We start from the raw sequence: 10,111 nt of genomic DNA, 5'->3' as shown, positions 1-10,111 counted from the left end.
GGCGGATCTGATGATATTAAATTTGATGCTGAAAGTTGTGTAGTTTTCTTGTAAATTCAAGATTTTGGTGAATTTTTGCTATTTCTAGCTAACTTCCAGCAAAGCGTGAAATGGATTACATTGCGATGACAAGCCATAAGCTCATAATTGCTTCGTGCATCGATATGCGCGAGCAGAGAGAAACATCCTCTTGCTTTCTTTTGTTTGGTTTGACCTCAATAATACAAAGCGCGTTATTTCTTATGCTACAAAGAAAAGCCAGTGATCACAAAGCTGTTAATTAGAAACAATAATAGCAAACGTTTTTTGCGTTATCAGCTCTACAAAGAAGAATAGCAATCCACGATCAAAATAGTAGGCTATGGAGGCCACAAACTATTCAAAACAGTTGTTTCAAGCAGATAATATTCATTGACGAATAAAAAACGTTACAATAAGAAATCTTCTCTTGGATAAAGACACGAAAACCTGGTTTCGAAATAAACGTTCTATGGAAATGCTCTCATTGACAAAACTTGCAATTGAGGAAATGTATCACTGCAAATGCTTTTGGGAGAAGCCGGAGAAATAGCGTTTTTGCAAACAGTAATTGTGAGATACACTCAAAATTATGAGATAGGCTCCATTTACACGTAGCAGCTAACTCGATGGCGTCCCTTCACTGCTTTATGTCGCCTACTTGTTGTTATGTTCTGTATTTTTGTTTCACAGTGCACTGTGTTTTGTTCCAAAGAGCGCAAAATAAAGATGATAATGCCTCATCTACATTACAACATATTTTGTAATGTAGGCCTACAAACAAAATGTACAATGTACACAATGTACATTACAAAATATTTTGTACTGTAGACGAGGCATAAAGTTAGGCGTCACATAAGACAAACAACAAATCAGCTTTCTTCATCATTGATTCAACATCTGAATACGTTGCGCCAATGTATAAGGGGCCGGCTATTGTGAAGACCCGCCATTTATAAACGATCCGATTATACCAAAAGTGAGACAAACTAGTGGATCAAAGAATGAATAAACAATGCTGAGAAAACTAAATCTAAGTGACGAACAATAAAGATGTCTTCATTTATCTTGGAAAAATGCTGCCTAAACTTATCAACAAAAAATACCGTAAATAACGGCAAGGATCCCGAAAGAAGAATTTGCTCGACTTTGGCATGAATTTAGTCAGACATCTACAGTAATAATTCCACACATACAATAACGGGCTCTCAACTGCTGTAAGATACATAATAATCAACCTGGTTCTGGGCGATTTGTGTAACAGTTTAGGGGAAGACACTACTTGAAATGATGCACCACACAAAAGATTTTCATTGAAGACTGAGTCTAAAAACCGATGTGGATTGTGCTGCACAATAACTTCAAGTTTAGGACAGAAGAGGCACAAAATATCACGATAAAAATATAGACCTTGTGGGAAATTTTCGAGAATCATAACACGATGCAAATACCATAAACGCTTAGTTTGCATGCTGCTCTAAGCTGGCCGGCAACCACAAAGGTAGACAATAGCCTACAGGCAGTTTATAATTCGATAACAGCGCAATGAACATTATAAATACGTAAACCGACAATTTTCTTTTACAAACGTTTTACGTCTAATAGTAAATTTTCCCCCAACAATTTTTTGTGAAGCACTTGCAAACCACGGTTTTGTAAAATAATTCATCATTATTATTTTTTACTTCTCGGATATTGTAAAACGTCATCAGCAAAATCACAAAAAAAATTTCATTACTTCAATCATGGCCACCTAAAGATACGGCCTGATTTGTCACATTTTGCAGAAATTTTCTGGTTTTTCTAACTTTGGGCGAACGTTTAAATAATTTTTTCTAAAAATTAGACTTTTACGCTTTCTTTATTCTTTTCCCTAGATGACACAATAGGTTTTAACATCCTCACATGTCGAAAAACAAAGAAAATTTGATTTTGTAGATTTTAGTCAGACTGTTAATTTTCAATAACAGTCTGATTTTGCGTTTTTCAACTTACTTTTTCTCATTCGCTACTGCTTCCCCAAGGCAACAAAAAAGTTTTTTGTCATTAGGAAACCGCAAAAAGTAAAAACATCTCAAAAAATGTCAGTCAAGCACTAGCAGTAGCTGTAATCAAAATCTGCAAAATGTGACAAATCAGGCCGCATCTCAAGGTGGCCATGCTTCAATGTAGTAGGCCTAAGAATTTTTTATAGAATTGTAGCCACGTTGTTTCAACAAAGAAGCAATCTTTTAGCAATATAAAGTTATAGAAAATAATTTGCAATCATGCAAATGGTTGGAAAGAATCTAGGAAGTCTTCTCACAATCTGGCACAAAATGATTATGTTTATTGTATCTCTGTAAAATGTTTTACGACAAACTTTGAAGCTTCGTTATAATCATTTTTATCTTTGAAGTCAAAAGTTATTTTTTTTTGGCCAGAAACATAATCACTGCCTTGCTGATGTTGTCGCTTTTACGCGTATTTTTAGTGCTTCAAACAATAAGGACCCAGTCAGCAATCCAGTCCTTTTACATTGATTCAACATTTGTAAACGTTAAATTTATGTAGATTTGCTGACTATGGGTTATTTCACATTTCCTTTGTTCACGCATGTTCCTCAATTCGCTGTTGCATTATTTCGACCCTGGCGGACTAAAAATGTATTTTCAAATTGATTGACACAATCTTCAATAAAAAGTGAGCTTCGAACTTAGCTTTGTTGATGTAAATGCTGTATTTTTTGTGGATGTAATTTATGAGTCATGTTTATAAACACCCGTAAGCGAAATGACTTATGATGTGGCCGGCATGATATTTGTGATGCGACTTGACACAAATCCACAATTTCAAAAGCACCTAATTTGACTTAGAAATTTCAGATAATTTCAACAACTTGTTCAATTGTCTTCTCTCTACTAAAAATATTCATACTACAAACTCAATTGTAAACCTAAAATACACAAACGAAGATGTAAACAGCTATTCAAGCAGGCTAAGGTGTTACTTATGAGAAATTTGGTTCCATAAAACTAGAAGCTAGCCATGAGTTTCGGAATGCATTAGTTTAGGATAAAAATGTAAGACAACAAACGCAGTTTTGTTTTTTTTCAAATTCGTGTAACAATGTTACTCTGATTGTAACTATTTTAGAATCAGTGAGTAGCTTACAATAAGATTTGCTCGCAAGTCGTAAATTCTAATCAATGCAATGATTCGGCACACCGCACACACACTTCGTGCGTTCGATCGAGCTCTTTGTTATTTAGAAGTTTGCATGAAATCGGATTAGCACGGTAATTAAATAGCGGCAAGTTAAATCAAAATTGTCGTTTTTGGGTACCTTTGCAAAAATTGAAATATCAAGTTTAACATATAAAATTTTAAAATAATGACTTTTCAAACTTATAGACAAATGATTTGCTTTCACACCAGTGCAACTTCTGTTGAAATAGCATCAGTGGATAACACGTAACAGCTGATTGAATTTGATCCAAAAACGGCCCCCCCTTGAGCAGTTAACTTCCAAAAAAACGTTGAAAAGCAAAGGGTTAAAAGAAAGTTGAACAATGCTAATGAAGAAATGTAAACAAATCTTGTCAATCAATCTTAAAACATACAATTTGCATACTCAGGCAATACTTCAGTCTTCCTTTCTTCTTTGAAAGCCAACATTTTGCATTCACACATTCCCGGGTGATTGAAATTTTAAGCTAAATCAAAGGAGTAAGTTAACATCCATGTCCACATGAAACTAATTATCAAGTCAATATATCACCTAAGCACTCGGTAAGTGTCACGACTTTTCGAGGGCAGAGAAAATGTTCTCACTATTTGGCTATGCAACTGAAAAAGTTCGCTGCGATAATAGTGTTTTGCTTTGTTACGTTACCAACGTTCAATGCTAGCAAAATTTTTGCTCTTTAGTTCAGCGGTTCTTAACCTTTTGCCATGTCGGCATCACCTTGAAATTACCAACCAGTTCTCGCACCCCCTCCTAGGATTGGCTAAAAAGTAATAGTCGCCTACAGTTCGAAATTTTTGTTAAAACCTGGTAAAACAGCTTTGCTTCTTACGTCATATTATAACAAACCTTGATAATTCAGCATTCCCGCACCGCCTAGGCACAGGTCTCGCACCCCTTAATGGTGCGTGCACCTCTAGTTAAGAACCCCCGCCTAAGTTCTTTTAAAATGCTTGATAAATTTACGTTGTGGCCATTTCATTAATTCGACTTAACTTATTGCTGTAAACAAGAAAGCAAGCAATTAGCAGCGCACTATTTCAAGGTTTTTAAAATAACTTGAAATCGAATCCAAGTCTACCACAGTCGATCTAACCAATTCGCCGCTAAGCTGGTAAAGTTAAAAGAATCGGACAAAAAATGCACCATCTGTAGCCTAATGTTTGGACAAGTTTAAGCTATCCAATCAAGCCTATTTAAATGCTATTGAGAATGGAGCAATTCAAAAGTACGGTCTTAAACATTTCAACCACATCAATGTTAAAGAAGGTCATGATGGATTTCAATACAAATCCTTTTTCGTCCTAAGTCTACCTCACATTTGGATGTCGTGTCGACAGGGCCGGATTTAGCTGATGGGGGGCCCGTGCTAAAACCACCTCTACGGCTACAGCAGCATTAATTCAGCACTGCACAGCATTTTGCAGAAACTTTAAAGGCTGAAAGAAAAAAAATAACAAATAACAAAAAATTACATTTTTTTCACGTAGGGGGGCCCCGGGTCACCTGCACCCTCTGCCCCTCTCCTAAATCTGGGCCTGCGTGTCGATGCTAAGTTGAAAAGTAGGATATTTAACAACGAACCACCTTCATCTAGAAAAACTCGTGGTTTACAGAAACTTTAGGCAAATGTCGTATTAATAACGTTATTATAACGTTCAGTGACTGTGGTAGGGCAACAGCTAAAGTAAATTAGAAATCATTCGCTGGTGAACATTTACAGTCGAAAAAAACATAAAATTTATTTCTGTTTATGACTTCGTAAATTTTGTTCGATGGGAATTGCAAAAGTTTATGATTTAATTAGGCTTTATCTTCAAATACGCATTGCATTGCATTGCGCAAAATATGTTACTTGTCTTCTAAACATTTATTAGAAGTGCAATTATTTCTGATTCGCTAAGCAGCAGAGGTGTATTTTTTTAAATATGTTTTAAAATTATCTTAAAACTATGAAAAATTAATTATGGTTTGAAAATGGAATTCCAGAATATTGCAGCAATTTCTACTTTGACTCTTGATCCAAGGTCTTGACACCAATTTGGCAGCACTTTCAAAAAGATACGACACCACTTTGCAATTGGCATCACACCCAAGGGTTAGAAGTGGCATAGTGTAGAAAGTCTGAAAGAGCAAAACCCGTCATTTTTACATTGATTCAACGTCTGCAAACGTTGAATCAATGTAAAAATGACGAGTATTGCTGTCTGGGTCTTACTGTCTTTGCTTAAAACGTCATCAGAATATGATTGGCATGTGGGGTGTAATTGTTCTATGTAAGAAAAAGACTCTCCGCTGTGATGCTTCCTGCAAACACAAAGCGTTTAAAAATAGCCTAATAGCCTACAAATACGTCAGGTTGTTGGCACCGTCAGATACAAACAGATTTCAATCTGCTTGGAAAGAAAGTAGGCATATTAATATATATAAACATTATTAATATAATATTTATTATATTATAGTAACATATTAATATAAGAAGCATGGGCTTGCCAAACCAACGTTACCTAAGCCTGAAAGCCTTATATGAACCAAAAGAGGGCTTTCATCAACAATAGATGTAGGCTATATCACTGCGAAACTTTTTCTTAGTTTTATATGCAGCAGGTTACCTAACAATAACGGCGTAAGACGTCATCGGGTTACATTTGGTTAAATTTGAATTAGGGGGTAAATATAGTGAACTGATGCCTGAGCTCAATTAGTGGAATTATCTTCGTTTTCAAAATTAAGTAAGTTTTGTTTTGTGCTCGAAACGAAAATGAAAGAATTGAAATCTAAAAAGGCTTGGCGGTGTTTGCAACAACCAAGCGACATAAGAATATATACAGACTTATAGGGTACAGTAAGCTACTGTGATAAAAAAGGAGGTGGTGATCAATGTTTCATAGCGATAACAATAATTAAAAATATGTTTTTGTAAAAAATCATAATTTTTCTATCTACCAACTCCCCCTCTCCTCAAAGCCCATGCCTTTACCACTTAGCATAATTTAGCAAAACTTGTTTTAAGATCCAGAGTTCCACCTTATTTCTTTGAGTTTCACGGAAAGTATAGGCCTAAAACCCACGTAGCCACGTAATGATTCGATGTTGGAACAAAAATCGACCAGCTTCAGCAACGCACTAGGCCAGTATTGGTTGACTACTGAACACGCTGCGCTTTTTCTTACCTTTATTGAAAGTTTATCAGTCTTTTTTTCAATATACGATACAATGCGTAATACTCATACTAAATAGAACGAGTTTTTTGTTTTAAATATTTATCCTTATCTTGCAAAAAAACTGTGTTTTTGAATCTTTAGACTAACAATAATGCATACCTTAGTCGAGGCTTCGTGTAAAAAGCTGGAATTGTTACCGCAAATCAAATCATTGCGAAACCCTAAATTAAAATATTGATATGTTTCAGGTAATTACGACACAGTTGCAATAACATTTACGTTTAAAATTGTGTTTGTTTAAAACTTCGCGTTGCATTGGTAGGTTTTTTCAATGCAAATGAACTTTTACCCTTGGGCGCCAATTAACTTGTCGAATGTTCAAAACTCCGGACTGCATCTGCATGACCTTTGTGTAGCATATTTATGTATACAAACTTTTACGGAATTTTTTTAGTTAGTTTTATGCTTGTTGAATAATTGCAACGCTAAACGTGGCTATATTGCCTACAGTATTGTATTTTATCTTAAAGCACAACCGCTGTTTTTCTGAGTTGTGAACAAGATACGGCAAAATAATTTTAGGAGTGTTGATGTTTGAATTAAAAATGACCAGCTATTCTTTCAAAATTAAGTTTTCATCACAAGCCTATGATTTCATCCAAACCTTCTCTAAAAGATTTGTGAACAGTTTGCTTAGACTCAGGGCTATTATATTTTTTAGCCTGCTACAAAAAAATCAATATTTTTGCTTTTCAATCTCGTGGCTGCGAATGTAGTTCGTCCACACCCTATCTAGTTAATTCTTCAAAGAACTTGATTTTAAGCCACTTATTTAGCCTAAAACTTTACTTTCGATGTTTGAACAGTCTCATTTTTGAAACTTGCATAAATTCAGGAACAAAATTCTTCACTGACTAACTTAATGCAAAATCCTACTCAGAAAATTAGTCGCTTTTGCGTTGATTCATCTAGAACATACGTGAGATCAATGTAAAAAAACGACTGATTTGCCTGGGATACAACAATAAGACAAAATAATTGCGTTGTGGGTTCAAACAAGAAAATTTTGCTAAGTCATAATAAATTCAAAAGAATATTTATCGAAACGAGAAACTGGCCAAAGCGCCTTATTATATGCTAATTCTCTAATGTGTTTCCGTCCAGACTAGGCAATTAGTTAGGTTACCAAGACAACTTCATTGTCGATAAAAAAATAAGTTTTATTTTGCATGTTTTTGTCCGGACGTGACTGACTATTCTTTCTCACTCGTGCTGTCGGCTAGTTGCGACGCCTTGCGCAATGCTAACGACCAGCAAACAATTTTGATTGCAGATTAAACTAAAGTCACTTGTCTCCATGATGGCGTCTCGAGTTTTACCATGCGATGACATTTGCTGTCTGGGTGCATCGGTGTTGCTTTTCCACATGTGGGTTAATAGCCAGCAACATCCAGTTCAGAATGATCAGAAGACATTTTGTTGAACTAAATCCAATTCCTTGCAAGATACAATCAGGGATAGATACAATTAGTGTAACAAGAGATGAGTGTAACATTGTTTATGGCGATCGTGGTTAATTTCGTTCGTCATTATTTATTGCGTTAAATTAAAAAAAAACATGAAAACGTACTTTACTTTTTATACTTTCCTGGTAATTTCAGAATGTTCTGAAATGGCGAGGAATTTCAGTATGTGCGAAGTAGGCTACGCACCAAGCTGCCTCATCCAATAAAAATGTGGCATAACATCATAGTCGTAGGAGAGTAGCCTAAAACATTTTTGGGGGGCAAATAAAATTTGCCAAAATTTTTCAAAATTAGCCTAAATTTTGCATTTGCATATATATTTTCAAAAACGCAATATTACTCACAATGCCTGAGGTAATGCAATCTAATAACTCTACAGTCATCAACTTAACCGTGTACGAAAACACAGGCAACAAAATGTCCAACAGCAAATCAAATCATACTTTAATCTGCATTCATAGACCTGTCTGTGTCCCAATAAATAAACGATCAAATTGAAACATTCCTGTGTGGCAAAAATATGTTAAGCCTAACCGGATTCAACAGCAATTTGAATTGAGACTTTACTAATAACTGGATAACAATAATTACTGAATATCCATGTCGCCAGTTTATTTAAAAATCTCCAGCCTAACTTTAATAAAAGTACAGACCAATAAGTAGCTCAATCTTTTCATTATAAAGATAGTCTATGGCGACCTTTATACACAGGCCATGGCAACGTGCAGCTTAAAATTTGACTGAAGGCCGATCTGTCAGTAGCCAAAATCGCGAGTATAAGTTGATAGTTTGAGTATTAGTTGATAAATAGAGTCTTTGTCTATATTTTGTGAGAGTTTGAGTTACTTTTGTGCTGTTTTTACCATTCAAATAAGGGAACGTTCAAATATTACGTAACGCCTTCGAGGGGGGGGGGTTTATGCAAAGCGTTACGTTAGCGTCACATCGGGGGGGAGGGGGTTCAAGAAAAACGTTACGTAACGCTTTCGAGTACGGAATGGCAGTTTTTTTGTGCTGAATTCGTAGTGAAAAAGCGTTACATGGGGGAGGGGGGATTGAAAAAAGCGTTACGTTGGCGTTACCTGGGAGAGGGGGTCAAAAATTCGGAAAAAAAGCGTTACGTAATATTTGAACGTTCCCTAACGGAATAGATTTTGGCACTTGTACTGGAAATTCGAAAAGCGTCTGGCAACACCAGTATATCGGAAAATATTGTCATTTTGTCAACATAATGTTAGGAGTTTTGCAGTGATTTGGGATTCAGTGATCACACTTTGGCAATTTAAATTGTTTAAATTATCATTTAAAAGGAATATAAAGTAAATTTAGCTTAAACTTCAAAATTTAAAATACATCGGCCTTCAGCCAGCCCTTCAGTTCGTACGTTGCCAAGGCCTGTGTATACAGATCGCCATGAGATAGTCCAAAGACTCAATATTTGTAAATTTGCATTGAAAAAAACTAAAATGACACCGTTTTTACATCAAACCAGTAACATTCTTAATCCATCCTACTTCAAACCCTACAGCCTGAAAAGAATTTGACAGTTTATCATGCTATGCACAGCAAACTTGCACCTTAAACAAAACTACTTTTAATACCACCAATATTGATATCATATTGCAATGAAATCATTGTCAATGTTCTTTCAGAACATCATTACAAAGATAGTCTTACTTCATAATGAAGCAGCTACTCAAATCGCAAGCACTAAAGAAAAATGACTCCCAGGTAATAAGTTCAAACTCAATCCTTGCCAAAAAATACAGACATTACCAACAGCACTGTCTACACTCTACATTGCCTGATACATCAACTGCAGGAATTGGATGACAAAATGACATAATACGTGTTTATATTTGTTGTTGCTCTAACACTGTCACAGATAGTAAATAGCTGAGCATATCAACTCCTACGACTGCATAACATCTTGCAACGAATCCTCCGTTTGCCCAAGTACATGATATGACCTTGTCGCTGGAGACGTGGACGTCGAATCAATGTAAAAATGACAGATTTTGCTGTCTGGTATGTTTTCGCGCTGACCCAGCCAGAAAAGATTGCCTACTTACATTGTTTCAACCTCCCTAGACGTTAAAACAATAGAAAAATGACAGGTTTTGCTGATTGAAAATTAGGATCCCATGCAAACAACAAAGCATTGGCTATCAGACAAC

Source organism: Aplidium turbinatum, chromosome 3, assembly GCF_918807975.1.
Source record: "Aplidium turbinatum chromosome 3, kaAplTurb1.1, whole genome shotgun sequence".
Classification (NCBI taxonomy): Eukaryota; Metazoa; Chordata; class Ascidiacea; order Aplousobranchia; family Polyclinidae; genus Aplidium; species Aplidium turbinatum.
The sequence above is the reverse complement of the archived record's forward strand: the minus strand, read 5'-3'. Positions refer to the sequence as shown.